The 11318-nt window shown below is 36.0% G+C and overlaps 1 non-coding gene across 1 annotated transcript; it reads left to right on the top strand.

Annotated features, from left to right (window-relative positions):
* Nucleotides 1-530: 530 nt before the first annotated feature.
* TRNAK-CUU lies at nt 531-603 on the top strand. Its single transcript has one exon. It is a non-coding gene; the product is annotated as a tRNA-Lys (tRNA).
* The last annotated feature ends 10715 nt before the right edge of the window (nt 604-11318 follow it).

The raw sequence follows: 11318 nt of genomic DNA, 5'->3' as shown, positions 1-11318 counted from the left end.
TAAATATATAAAACAAAAATAGATAGGCTGCAAGATTAAAAATAGAAATCCACAGTCACAACTGGAGATTTTAATAAAACTCTCTTAGTAATTGACAGAACAAGTAGATAAAAAAAAAAATAAGAACACAAAAAATTTGAACATAATTGTTAAACTTGATCTAGTGATTTACATAGAGATCTATAAACTAAAACTGCAGAATGCGCATCCCTTTCAAGCTCACATAAAAGATGTATGGAATTTGATTATATGCTGAATAATAAAGCAAGTCTCAACAAATTTCAAAGAAATTAAATAAGATAGAACATATTTTTTATTTTAATGCAATTAGGTAGACATCTAAAGGATAAGAGAAAATTCTTATGTTTGGAAATTGAGAGATACATATCCAAGTAACTCATGAATCACAGAAAAAATCATAATAAAATTAGAAAATATCTTGAAATTAATAGTAATAAAATATCCTATCGAAAACTTTCAAAATATAAATGTTTTCATGAGAAAAAGTTTAAAAGCGAATGATCTGGGGTGCCTGGCTGGCTCAGTCGGTAGAGCATGTGACTCTTGATCTCAAGGTCATGGGTTCAAGCCCCATGTTGGTCAAGGAGCATACTTAAAAAAAAAAAGGTGACAGATCTAAGTCTCAGTTCCAAGAAGGTAGAGAAAAATGGCAAAATGAGCAGAGAAAGTAAAACAAAACAAACAAAATATAAAAGGCAAAAGTAGAAAGTAATAAAAGATCAACAAAGGAAAACACTCACTCTTTGTAAAGAAAGGAGAAAAGCAGAAGAGATAAGGTAGAAAGAAAGACAAAATCACTGTCTACAAGTGTTAGAAACACTGAAAAGACGATAACAGCGTGCATATAAATAATTATATGCCAATACATTTGATAATTAGGTGAATTGGACCATTTTCTAGAAAAACAGAAATCCAATGGCATGTAGAAATGTGGAGGTCATTGGCTATATGGACAAGAACAGTTTTCGTGGAGTGGTAAGAAATTCTGATCCAAAAGAGTTTAAGGGAGATTAGAAGGAGAATTGGCGTTGAAATGAAGCTTTTGAGTAATTTTGTGGCATGGGGAAATAGGGGACTTCAGTGGTAGCTAGACCGAGAAAGGAGGTCAAGAGAAGTTATTGAAGATGGTAGAAAGAATATTCATACAATGATGGAAATAATCTGATAGAGTTGTAAGGAGATAAAGGACAGAATGGCTGGAGAGATATGCTTGATAAAGCAAAAGAGTGCAAAATGGGCAGGACTGGTTTCAGGTGAGGACATGGGTTGTTCATTTATAGCAACATTTATAGTATACTGACATAGGGGCACCTGGGTGGTTAAGAGTCTGATTTGGATTCAGGTCATGACCTCTCAGGTCATGAGTTCAAGCCCTGCATCGGGCTTTGTGCTGCCAGCTCAGAGCCTGGAGCCTGCTTCTGATTCTGTATGTCTCTCTCCCTCTCTGACCCTCCCCCCATCTCAAAAATAAGTAAACATTAAAAATAAAGTGTACTGACATAGACATCAGTATTGGAGTGGATGTGCAGTTTGGAATCTATGGAAATCATCTTCTGATTACCTAGTAATAGACAGGAAAACAAAATCATATATAGATGTAATGGATGCAAAGTTATTCTGAATTTAAATGTCATTTAAGCTAAAATCACTATAGAGTTTTAGTAGAATTGGACCATCTCATCCTACATTTACTTGACAAAACAAATACCAAAAGCTTTTGAAGAGAAAAGGGTATGCATATGGTGAGTGGACCCAAGAATATACAGAAATCTAATATGAAAGAAGTACAACTGTACATTACTGAGAAAAGGAAGTCACTTAGTAAATCATTTGGGACAAATGGTTACCTGTATAAAAATGTTTAAATAAATTCCTATGCCACAGTACACAGAGAAATGAATGCCATATGGGTGAAAGACCTAAATGTAAAAAATTAAAATGCAAGACTTACAGAATAGAAATAGAAATATACCTAGTTTCCAAAGTCTTCATATGAAAACATTTTTTTTTTCGTAGTAAATCTCTCACCCTCTGAGCTTTTATTACTCAGGCCCTAAACTGACTTGAATAATGTGGTATCTCTCACTATGTTCTTGCTGATGAAATATAATCACTTGTTAATTGGTAACAAAGAACACTAGGATTTATAGTGACATTCTCTAATATCCTTACTGCTCCTATCCAAGTTTGCCTTGGGTTCGATTTTACTGAAAAAAGAAGAGATGCATTTTATTTATTCTGCAGATGCTATATAATCACATGTATCTGTATCTTACATAGAATATAGTTTCTATTATAAGCATTCTATATATATGTATATATATATGTGTATGTATGTATCATGGATGCTGAGATCAGCTGTATTAGCCCTCATGTGAGTCAGAAGAAAGGGACAATCTTTTGTACTAAAATTCATCCAGAGAACTTTTCTTTCTCCTGTTCAGCTTTTCTTTTTTCTTGTCTTTGGTCTACTCCTTGCCTGGGTCCATGCCCCACAGAGCCGAGCCAAGCCTGCCAAGTCTTTGAAATCAACGGAAGCTCTGCAGGGGAGCAGGGGAAGCTGAGAAATGGGACCTTTGTAATTCTTACTTTGCACCTTGAAGCATTTGTCAAAATTTTTCGAATAGAGATCCAAACACTTTGCTTTGAATTTTGTGAGCTCCTTAGATCTCTGCCACAGACATTCTTCTTAAAGTACTTCTAGCCAGATAATGATCCCCTGAGACACTCACCTGCTCCAGGGCCACCCATGCCTCAGTGGGACTTGTTGTAATGTGCCGTGCGCTTGATCTTTGTTTCCGAGTCTTGAAGTTTCAGCTAAAAAACATTAAGGGCATCAAATTAGCATCAAAAGCACACAGCATCTTCCATATACACTACTTTTTTTCTTCTGCTTGATTCTAATCCAAAATTGGCTCACTTAAGAGGAAATGTGGCAAGTTTAGAGAAAGTGGTGAATGAGCCCTCTGTCATCACTGGACTGTAGCCATGCTTCCTATGACTAGTGTGTTGATTTGCCCTATCTATCTTCCCTTTTGTTGCCCTCAAAATCCTTGCTGGCCATTTAAAGTTTTTCTCTGTTTGTAAATCATTAATAATGGAGGTCAGCAAAAGGTCTTGAGCCTCTTGTGCAGAATCAAGAGTTGAATCACTTAAAACCAGGGTACATTATAGTGTCAAGAAACCTCAAATAAGAGCAAGCCAAAAGAGGTCACACCACTAAACTGAGGATAAGAATTGGGGATACAGCAATTCAGTTCATAGGAATAATAGTTGTAAACAACAGTTGAGTGTTTAGGGACAAAGAACATAAGGAGCTAGAAGTATTAAGCTTTAAGCATAGACCCTTGAAATGGGGTAAAGAGGGCTGAGTCAGTTTTGATACAAGGGAGCAATTATTGTGTCTTATTTTTCTGAACAAGATACAGAGGGTAACTTTTGTTTATATGATGTATGCCCTCTCTTATAAAATTCAACCTACTTATAAAGGGGATTAATAAAAATATTAATTTTTTAAAAATTATTTATTTTGAGAGAAAGAGAGAGAAAGAATATCCTAAGCAGGTTCCACACTGTCAACACTGTCTGATGTGGAACTGTGAGGTCATGACCTGAGCTAAAACTAAGAGTTGGACCTTATCCAACCGAGCTACTCAGGTATCCCCCAAATTTTGTCATTTTAATACTATCAATACTTTCATTTCTGCCATAAGAGTCAATTGCCAAGAAATAGGCTGAACTCTGAACATTTAAATGCTATAGGAGTATCTAAAATCCAAAGCTGTCAAACCATAAAATGTACAACCTCATCGAGTGGTAATGTCCCCATCACTGAGATTAAGTGGAAACTGAATGGCCAATGGCCAATGAATTGTTGCACTGCGTGGAAAATTGAGCCAGATAATATCGGTTATTTCTATGAGTTAATGAGTGTATGAAATATTATTATAGGTGCTAAAATGATCAGAGTGGAATTGCTTTCCAATTTTACCAGTTCAACTAGTTGCTAATTAAGCATCCTGTGTTGACCTGAAATTACATATGGAATGAACTTCATACCTCTGGATGCTAGAGGGAAACAAACTCTAACACAAAATATAACTGTAATTAATATTATGTAAGTTGGGTTTCTAAACAGATATAATACTTCAATCAGAATATATAAGTATACATTTAAGCTTATAATGCTCCTGTTATCTGAAATAAAACAATGCAGAGATTGTTATCACTAAGTTATAGTCTAAATTATATATACACTAAAAATAAAATATCAGCACAGGGTTGGTATATGAATAAATGTGGGAGAAACAAGAAGAGTGGACAACATCAAAGCCTTTATTTTCTGCTAATAGTGATCTTGTGCATTATTCACTGGATTCTGATAATACAGGATTTCACCTCTATGTTTTTACTCAGGCTTTAAGTTCATTCACATAAAATAATTTAATAGTATAGGAACATTGTTACTGAATAGATCCCATACTTCGGCCAAAAATTTACTCTAGAATTTTGGGTATAGGCTTCAATTAAAATATCCTATTTTACTACTGTATTACAAATTGGAATATCAGAAAACCAACCAACCAACCAAACAAAAAAAAACCCTCTAGCATTTTGGTAAACTCGCTGCCTTTCCTAGACTATCTACAGGCACCTTTGAATGGGAAAAAAAAAAAAATACTACCAGCTCATTTTTTTAACAGAGGATTTATAATATATGATCTTACAACATCTGTTTATCATAAAAACTCTCAACAATGAGCATATAGAGGGAATATATCAACAAAATAATGGCCATATATATAACAAGCCTATAGCTAACATCACATTCAGTGATTAAAAACAAAAAGCTTTCCCTCTAAGATCAATAACAACCCAAGAATGCCCACTCTTGCCACTTTTACTCCAACTAGTATTGAAAGTCCTAGTCAAAGCAATTAAGCAAGAAAAATAAAAGGCATCCAAATTGGAAAGAAAAAAGAAAAAACATCTCTATGGCAGATGGCATGACAATATAGACAATTCTAAAGATTTTAACAAAACACTGTTAGAAATAATAAATTCAGAGAAGTTGTAGAATGCAAATTCAATATGCAAAAATAAGTTAATGTCTGTACACTAATAACAAACTACTAGAAAGAGAAATTAAGAAAACAATCCCATTTACAATTTCAATAAAATATCTGGGAATAAACTTAACCAAGGAGGTGAAAGACCTATACACTGGAGTTATAAGACATTGATGAAATTCTAAAGTCATAAAGAAATGGAAAAGAAGGGGCGCCTGGGTGGCTTAGTTGGTTAAGCGTCCAACTTTCGCTTAGGTCATGATCTCGCGGTTCGTGGGTTCAAGCCCCGCGTCGGGCTTTGTGCTGACTGCCAGCTCAGAGCCTGGAGCCTGTTTCAGTCTGTGNTTGTGCTGACTGCCAGCTCAGAGCCTGGAGCCTGTTTCAGTCTGTGACTCCCTCTCTCTCTGACCCTCCCCTGCTCACACTGTCTCTCTCTCTCTCTCCTAGAAATAAATAAAACATTTAAAAAAAAAAAAAAAAAGAAATGGAAAAGAAAAAAAATCTATCCTCATGGAGTAGAAAAATTAATACTGTTAAAATATCCATACTATCCAAAGCAATATACAGATTTAGTGCAACCCCGGTTGAAACTCAGATGGTACTTTTCATGAAATAGATAAAATAATCGTAAAATTTTTATGGAATCACAACAGACTGAAAACAACCAAAGCAATCTTGAGACAGAACAGCAAAGCTAGAAGCATCATGCTTCCTGATTTCAAAGTATGTTACAAAGTTATGTTAATAAAAACAGTATGGTGCTGGCATAAAATAGACACATAGATCAATGCAACAGAGTAGAGAGCACAGAAATGAATCTACACATATATAGTAAACTAATTTATGAAAAGGGAGCCAAAAATATACAATGAGAAAATGACAGTTTCTTCAATAAATAGTGTTGGGAAAATTGGATGTCCACACGCAAAAGAATGAAACTGGATCACTATGTTAGGCCATACACAAAAATTAATTCAAAATGGATTGAAGACTTGAGTGGAAATCTTGAACCAATAAAATACCTAGAAGAAAACAGGTGGTAAGCTCCTAGACCTTGGTCTTGGCAATAAATTTTTTGGATTAACAAAATGAAAAGGCAACCTACCAAATGGGAGAAAATATTTGGAAATCACATATCTGATAAGGGGTTATATATCCAAAATATATAAAGAACTCATAAAACTCAATACCAAAAAAACAAAACAAAACAAAACAAAAAGAAAATTCAATTGAAAAATGGGCAGAGGATATGAATAGACATTTTTTCAAAGAAGACAAATAGGTATACAAAAATGTGCTCAACATTAGTAAACATCATGGAAATGCAAATAAGAACCACAATGAAAGTACCTCATACCTGTTAGAACTGCAAATATATATGTATATATAGCGTGCAAGAGAGAGAGACAAGAAATAGCAATGTTGGTGAGGATGTGGAAAGAGGAGAACCCTTGTGTACTGTTAGCAGGAACGTAAATTGGTATAACCACTGCGGAAAACAGTATGAAGTTTCCTCAAAAATTTAAAAATAGAACTACCATATGATCCAGCAATTCTACCTCTCTGCATTTATCTAAAGGAAACAAATGCAGGAACTCAAGAAGATATCAAGATGTTCTTGTCGAAGAAGATGGCAGAGTAAGAGGATTTTAGGCTCACCTTACCCCATGGATACATGTAGGTAAGAACCATATCAGTGTAAATAACCCAGAAAATGACCCAAGGACTGGGATAACAGGCTCTACACAGCTAAATGTAGAGAAGAGGCCACATCAAAGTGGGTAGAAAGGACAGAGACACTTTAGAGAGACAAATGGACTCACAGGATTGTCAATGGATGGAAAGGAGGGATGCCCTGGGCATAGAGATGGGGGAGGAGTGGATCCCCAAACCAGGCACTACAGGAAGAGGGGGCCTGCACTGGGAATACACATTCTCATAAATATTTGGCATTGAAAAACAGAGGAGTCTCATTTTATCAGCTCGTAGAATCATTGTGGCTTAACACCTGGGATTTTAAAAACCAGCAGTCTTGGATATTGGAAAGCAGAAGAGCCGGTAGAAACAGAGTCCATACCCTTACAAAGACAGTATAATAAACAGCCCTACTGAGATACAGCATCACAGCAGCAGTTTGAAAAATACCTGTGGTATACAGGAAGGGTATTTGTTTACTCATCTCAGAGCATGTGCCAGAGGGACAGGGATCATTGGGAGGCATCTCAAAGAACAATGGAGCCGGTAGCCCCATTTGCCTCCTGCCCCTCCCTCCCAACTCGACGCATGGACATCTGGAGGAACCAGTGCAGCATGAACACTCTCCATCTAGCTTGCTGACAGCATGTGCCATCCCATGTTTTTCAATGGACCTGTCCCCTTCACGGTACCTTACATAGGATCTTTGGAAAGCATGCACAGGTCCCCTGACATGGCAGGTCTGCACATGCCTTGCTAAATAACACAGGTTCTGTCCCCACTTTCTCCTGTGAATCTACCTTCTCCAATATACCTGGGGCAGGATCCATCCAAAGCTGTGCCACAAGTGTGGCAGTGTGCAAGGAGTCTCAGCAGGGGACAGAACCACCCTAAAGGGATTCCAGACCTGGGGAAAAGGGAAGAAAACCACATACAGCACTTCAGCTGGGCCCCAGCAGTGGGCCAGGGGAAGACATCTGGTCTGACTGCAGACTCTGCCCACCAATGAAAGCTTCTCAGGGGACAATGCAGGAAGAGTGTTTTTCATTTCTTGTGTAACCACAGCACTGGCAAATGCCTGCTCTGAACCAACTCAAGCCCAAGGTGGCCTCATACTGGCCCTAACAATACAGGGAGCAAGCTGTGTCCATAACAGACAAAAAGAACCACAGCAGACCACTGGACTAAAGGCAAACGCGGCAAGGTCATAACAGTAGGACACACACAACACACATATAAAAGACACCTCTGAAGCACCAGGTTCTGGTAAACAAGGGACACTGCACTGCAGGGCACCCAGAACCTATTCTTCACAAGGCTACTATGTTCAAGAGCAGGAGACATAGCTGACTTTCCTAAAACACAGAAACAGACACAGAGAACTAGATAAAATGAGGAGATAGAGGAATATGTCCCAAATGAAAGAATAGGAAAAAAAAAAAATCACAGCAATGGAACTAAACAAAATGGAGGTAAATGTTATGCTTGATAGAGAGTTTAAAGTAATGGTCATAAATACATTTAGTGGACATGAGAAAAGAGTGGAAGACCTCAGTGAGACCCTCAACGAAGACACAAATACAAAAAAGAAACAATGAGAGATGAAGAACTTAATAACAAACTAAAAGTACACTAGAAGAAATAGGCTAAAAGAAGCAGAAGAATAGATCAACAATTTGGAGGACACAGTAATGGGAAACAATCAAGTTGAATGGGAGAAAGAAAAGACAAAAATGAGAACAGATTAAAAAAGTCAGTGATATCATCAAGTATAATAACTATTGTATTATAGGGATCCCAGAAGTAGAAGAGAGAGAAAAGGAGGCAGAGAAATCACTAGAATAATTAATAGCTGAAAATTTCCTGAATCTAAGAAAGGAAACAGAAATCCAGGTCCAAGAGGCTCAAAGAATCCCAAGCAAAATCAAACCAAGGAAGTCCATACCCAAACATAAAATTAAAATGGCAAAAAGTAGTGATAAAGAGAGAATTTTAATAGCAGCAAGAGAAAAGTAAACAGTTACATGCAAGGGAAATCTCATCAAGCTATGAGCTGAGTTTTCAGCAGAAATTTTGCAGGTCAGAAGGAAGTGTAATAATATGTTCAAAGTTCTGGGGAAAAAACAGAACAGAACAAAACAAAACAAAACCCTGCAACCAAGAATACTCTATCCAGCAAAGCTATCATTCAGAATAGAAAGAGATATATGAACAAACAAGTTAAAATAATTCAACACCACTAAACCAGCCTTATAAGAAATGCTAAAGGGGATTCTTTGAGTAGAAAGGAAAGACTATATGCAGCAGTAAGAAAAGTAGGTGGTGAAAAAACAGAAAAAAAATAAGTATGTCTATAAAAATCAGTCAAGGGAGTCACAAAATAGAAGGATATAAAGTATGATACAATATATCCAAAATGTGGCAGGGAGAGGAGTGAAACTTTAGTGCTTTTAGAATGCATTCAAACTTAAGCAACCAAAAACTTAATATAGATTGCTATCTGCATAAGATGTTATGTAAAAACCTAATAGTAACCACAAATCTAACCTGGTAATAGATATATGAAAGCAGGGGTGGGGACAAAAAGAGAAAGGAATCCAAATATACCACTAAAGCAAGCTAGCAAAATGTGAGAGAAGTGAGCAAGAAAAGAAAATACTGAAAATAACTACAAAAACAACCATAAAACAAATAATAAAATGGCAATAATTACATATGTATCAATGATTACTTTGAATGTAAGTAGACTAAACACTCCAATCAAAAGGCATACGGTGACAGGGGATAAAGAAGCAAGATCCATTTATGTGCTACTTAACAAAGTCTCATTTCAGATCTAAACGCACCTGTACACTGAAAGTGAAGGGACAGAAAAAGATATATCACGAAAATGGCAGTGAAAAAAGAGTCAGGGTAGCAATAATTACACTAAAAAATAGATTTTAAAACAGAGGAACAATGACACAAAGAGGATACTACATAATCATAAAGGGAATAATCCATCCAGAAGATATAACAATTATAAATATTTACGACCCAAAATGAAAGCACCCAAATTGATAAAGCAGCTAATAACAAACATAATGGAAGTAACTGATGTAATACAAAAATAATAAGGACTACTTAGCTCGATGAATAAATCAACCAAATAGAAAATCATCAAGAAAAAAGTGACTTTGAAAGACACATTGGACCAGATGGAAGGATCTAACAGAGATATTCAAAACATTCCAACTGAAAAAAAGCAGAATGCAAATTATTTTAAAAGTGTACATGGGACATTATCCGGAATAGATAACATGTTAGGTCCCCCAAAAAACTCTGAACAAATTAAAAAAAAAAAAAAAAAAGAATGAAGTCATATCATGCAATATCATGCATCTTTTCTAACCACAACACTGAAAACCAGAAATCAACCACAAGAAAAAGTCTGGAAAGAATACAAATACAAAGATGGCACATCACATGCTACTAAACAATGAATGGATCTACCAATAAATCAGAGGAAATTAAAAAAAGAAATACAAAGAAACAAATAAAAATTTAAAAAAAGGTCTAAAATCTTTAGGAAGCAGTAAAAGTTGTCGTAAGAGGGAGTTTTATAGCAATATAGGCTAACCTCAAGAAGCAAGGAAAACCTTAAACAAACAATCTAGCCTTAAACCTAAAGGAGCTAAAAAAAGAAAAAAAAACCAAACAAACAAGCAAACCCAAAGCTGGAAGAAGGAAGGAAATTGTAAAGATTAGAGCAGAAATAAATTAAACAGGTACAAAAAATCAATTAAACAGATCAATGAAGCCAGGAGCTGGCTGTTTGAAAAGATCAACAAAGCTGATAAACGTTTAGACATATTAATTAAAACAAAAATAAATAGAGGATTCAAGCAAAACCAGAAATGAAAGAGAGGAAATAACAACTGACACTACATAAATACAAAGGACTATAAGAGAATATTAGGAAAAACTATGCACCACCAAACTGGACAACCTAGAAGAAATGGATACATTCTTAGATACATGAAACCTCCCAAAACTGAATCTCTAAGAAGTAGAAAATTTGAACAGACCGATTACCAGCAACGGAATTGAGTCAGTAATCAAAAAACTCACAAGGCACCTGGGTGGCTCAGTCTCGACTTCAGCTCAGGCCATGATCTCATGGTTGGTGAGTTCAAGTCTGACACTGAGCTCTCTGCCCTCAGTGCAGAATCCACTTGGGATCCTCTGTCCCTTTCTCTCTCTGCCCCTCTCCTGTAGATGCACATGTGTGTGCACTTTCTCTTTCAAATATAAATAAGTGTTAAAAAAAACTCACAACAAACAAAAGTTCAGGATCCGTTGGCTTCACAGATGAATTCTAGCAAACATTTAAAGAAGAGTTAATACCTATTCTCAAACTATTTAAAAAATAGAAGAAGTAGCACTTGTTAATTCATTCTATGAAGTCAGCAATACCCTGACACCCAAACCAGGTAAGGGCGGTACAAAAAAAGAGAACTAGAGTCCAAATATCTGATGAATAGAGATGCAAGA

Source organism: Hyaena hyaena, unplaced genomic scaffold (genome assembly GCF_003009895.1).
Source record: "Hyaena hyaena isolate Hyena2069 unplaced genomic scaffold, ASM300989v1 scaffold_276, whole genome shotgun sequence".
NCBI lineage: Eukaryota > Metazoa > Chordata > Mammalia > Carnivora > Hyaenidae > Hyaena > Hyaena hyaena.
The sequence above is the reverse complement of the archived record's forward strand: the minus strand, read 5'-3'. Positions and strand labels throughout refer to the sequence as shown.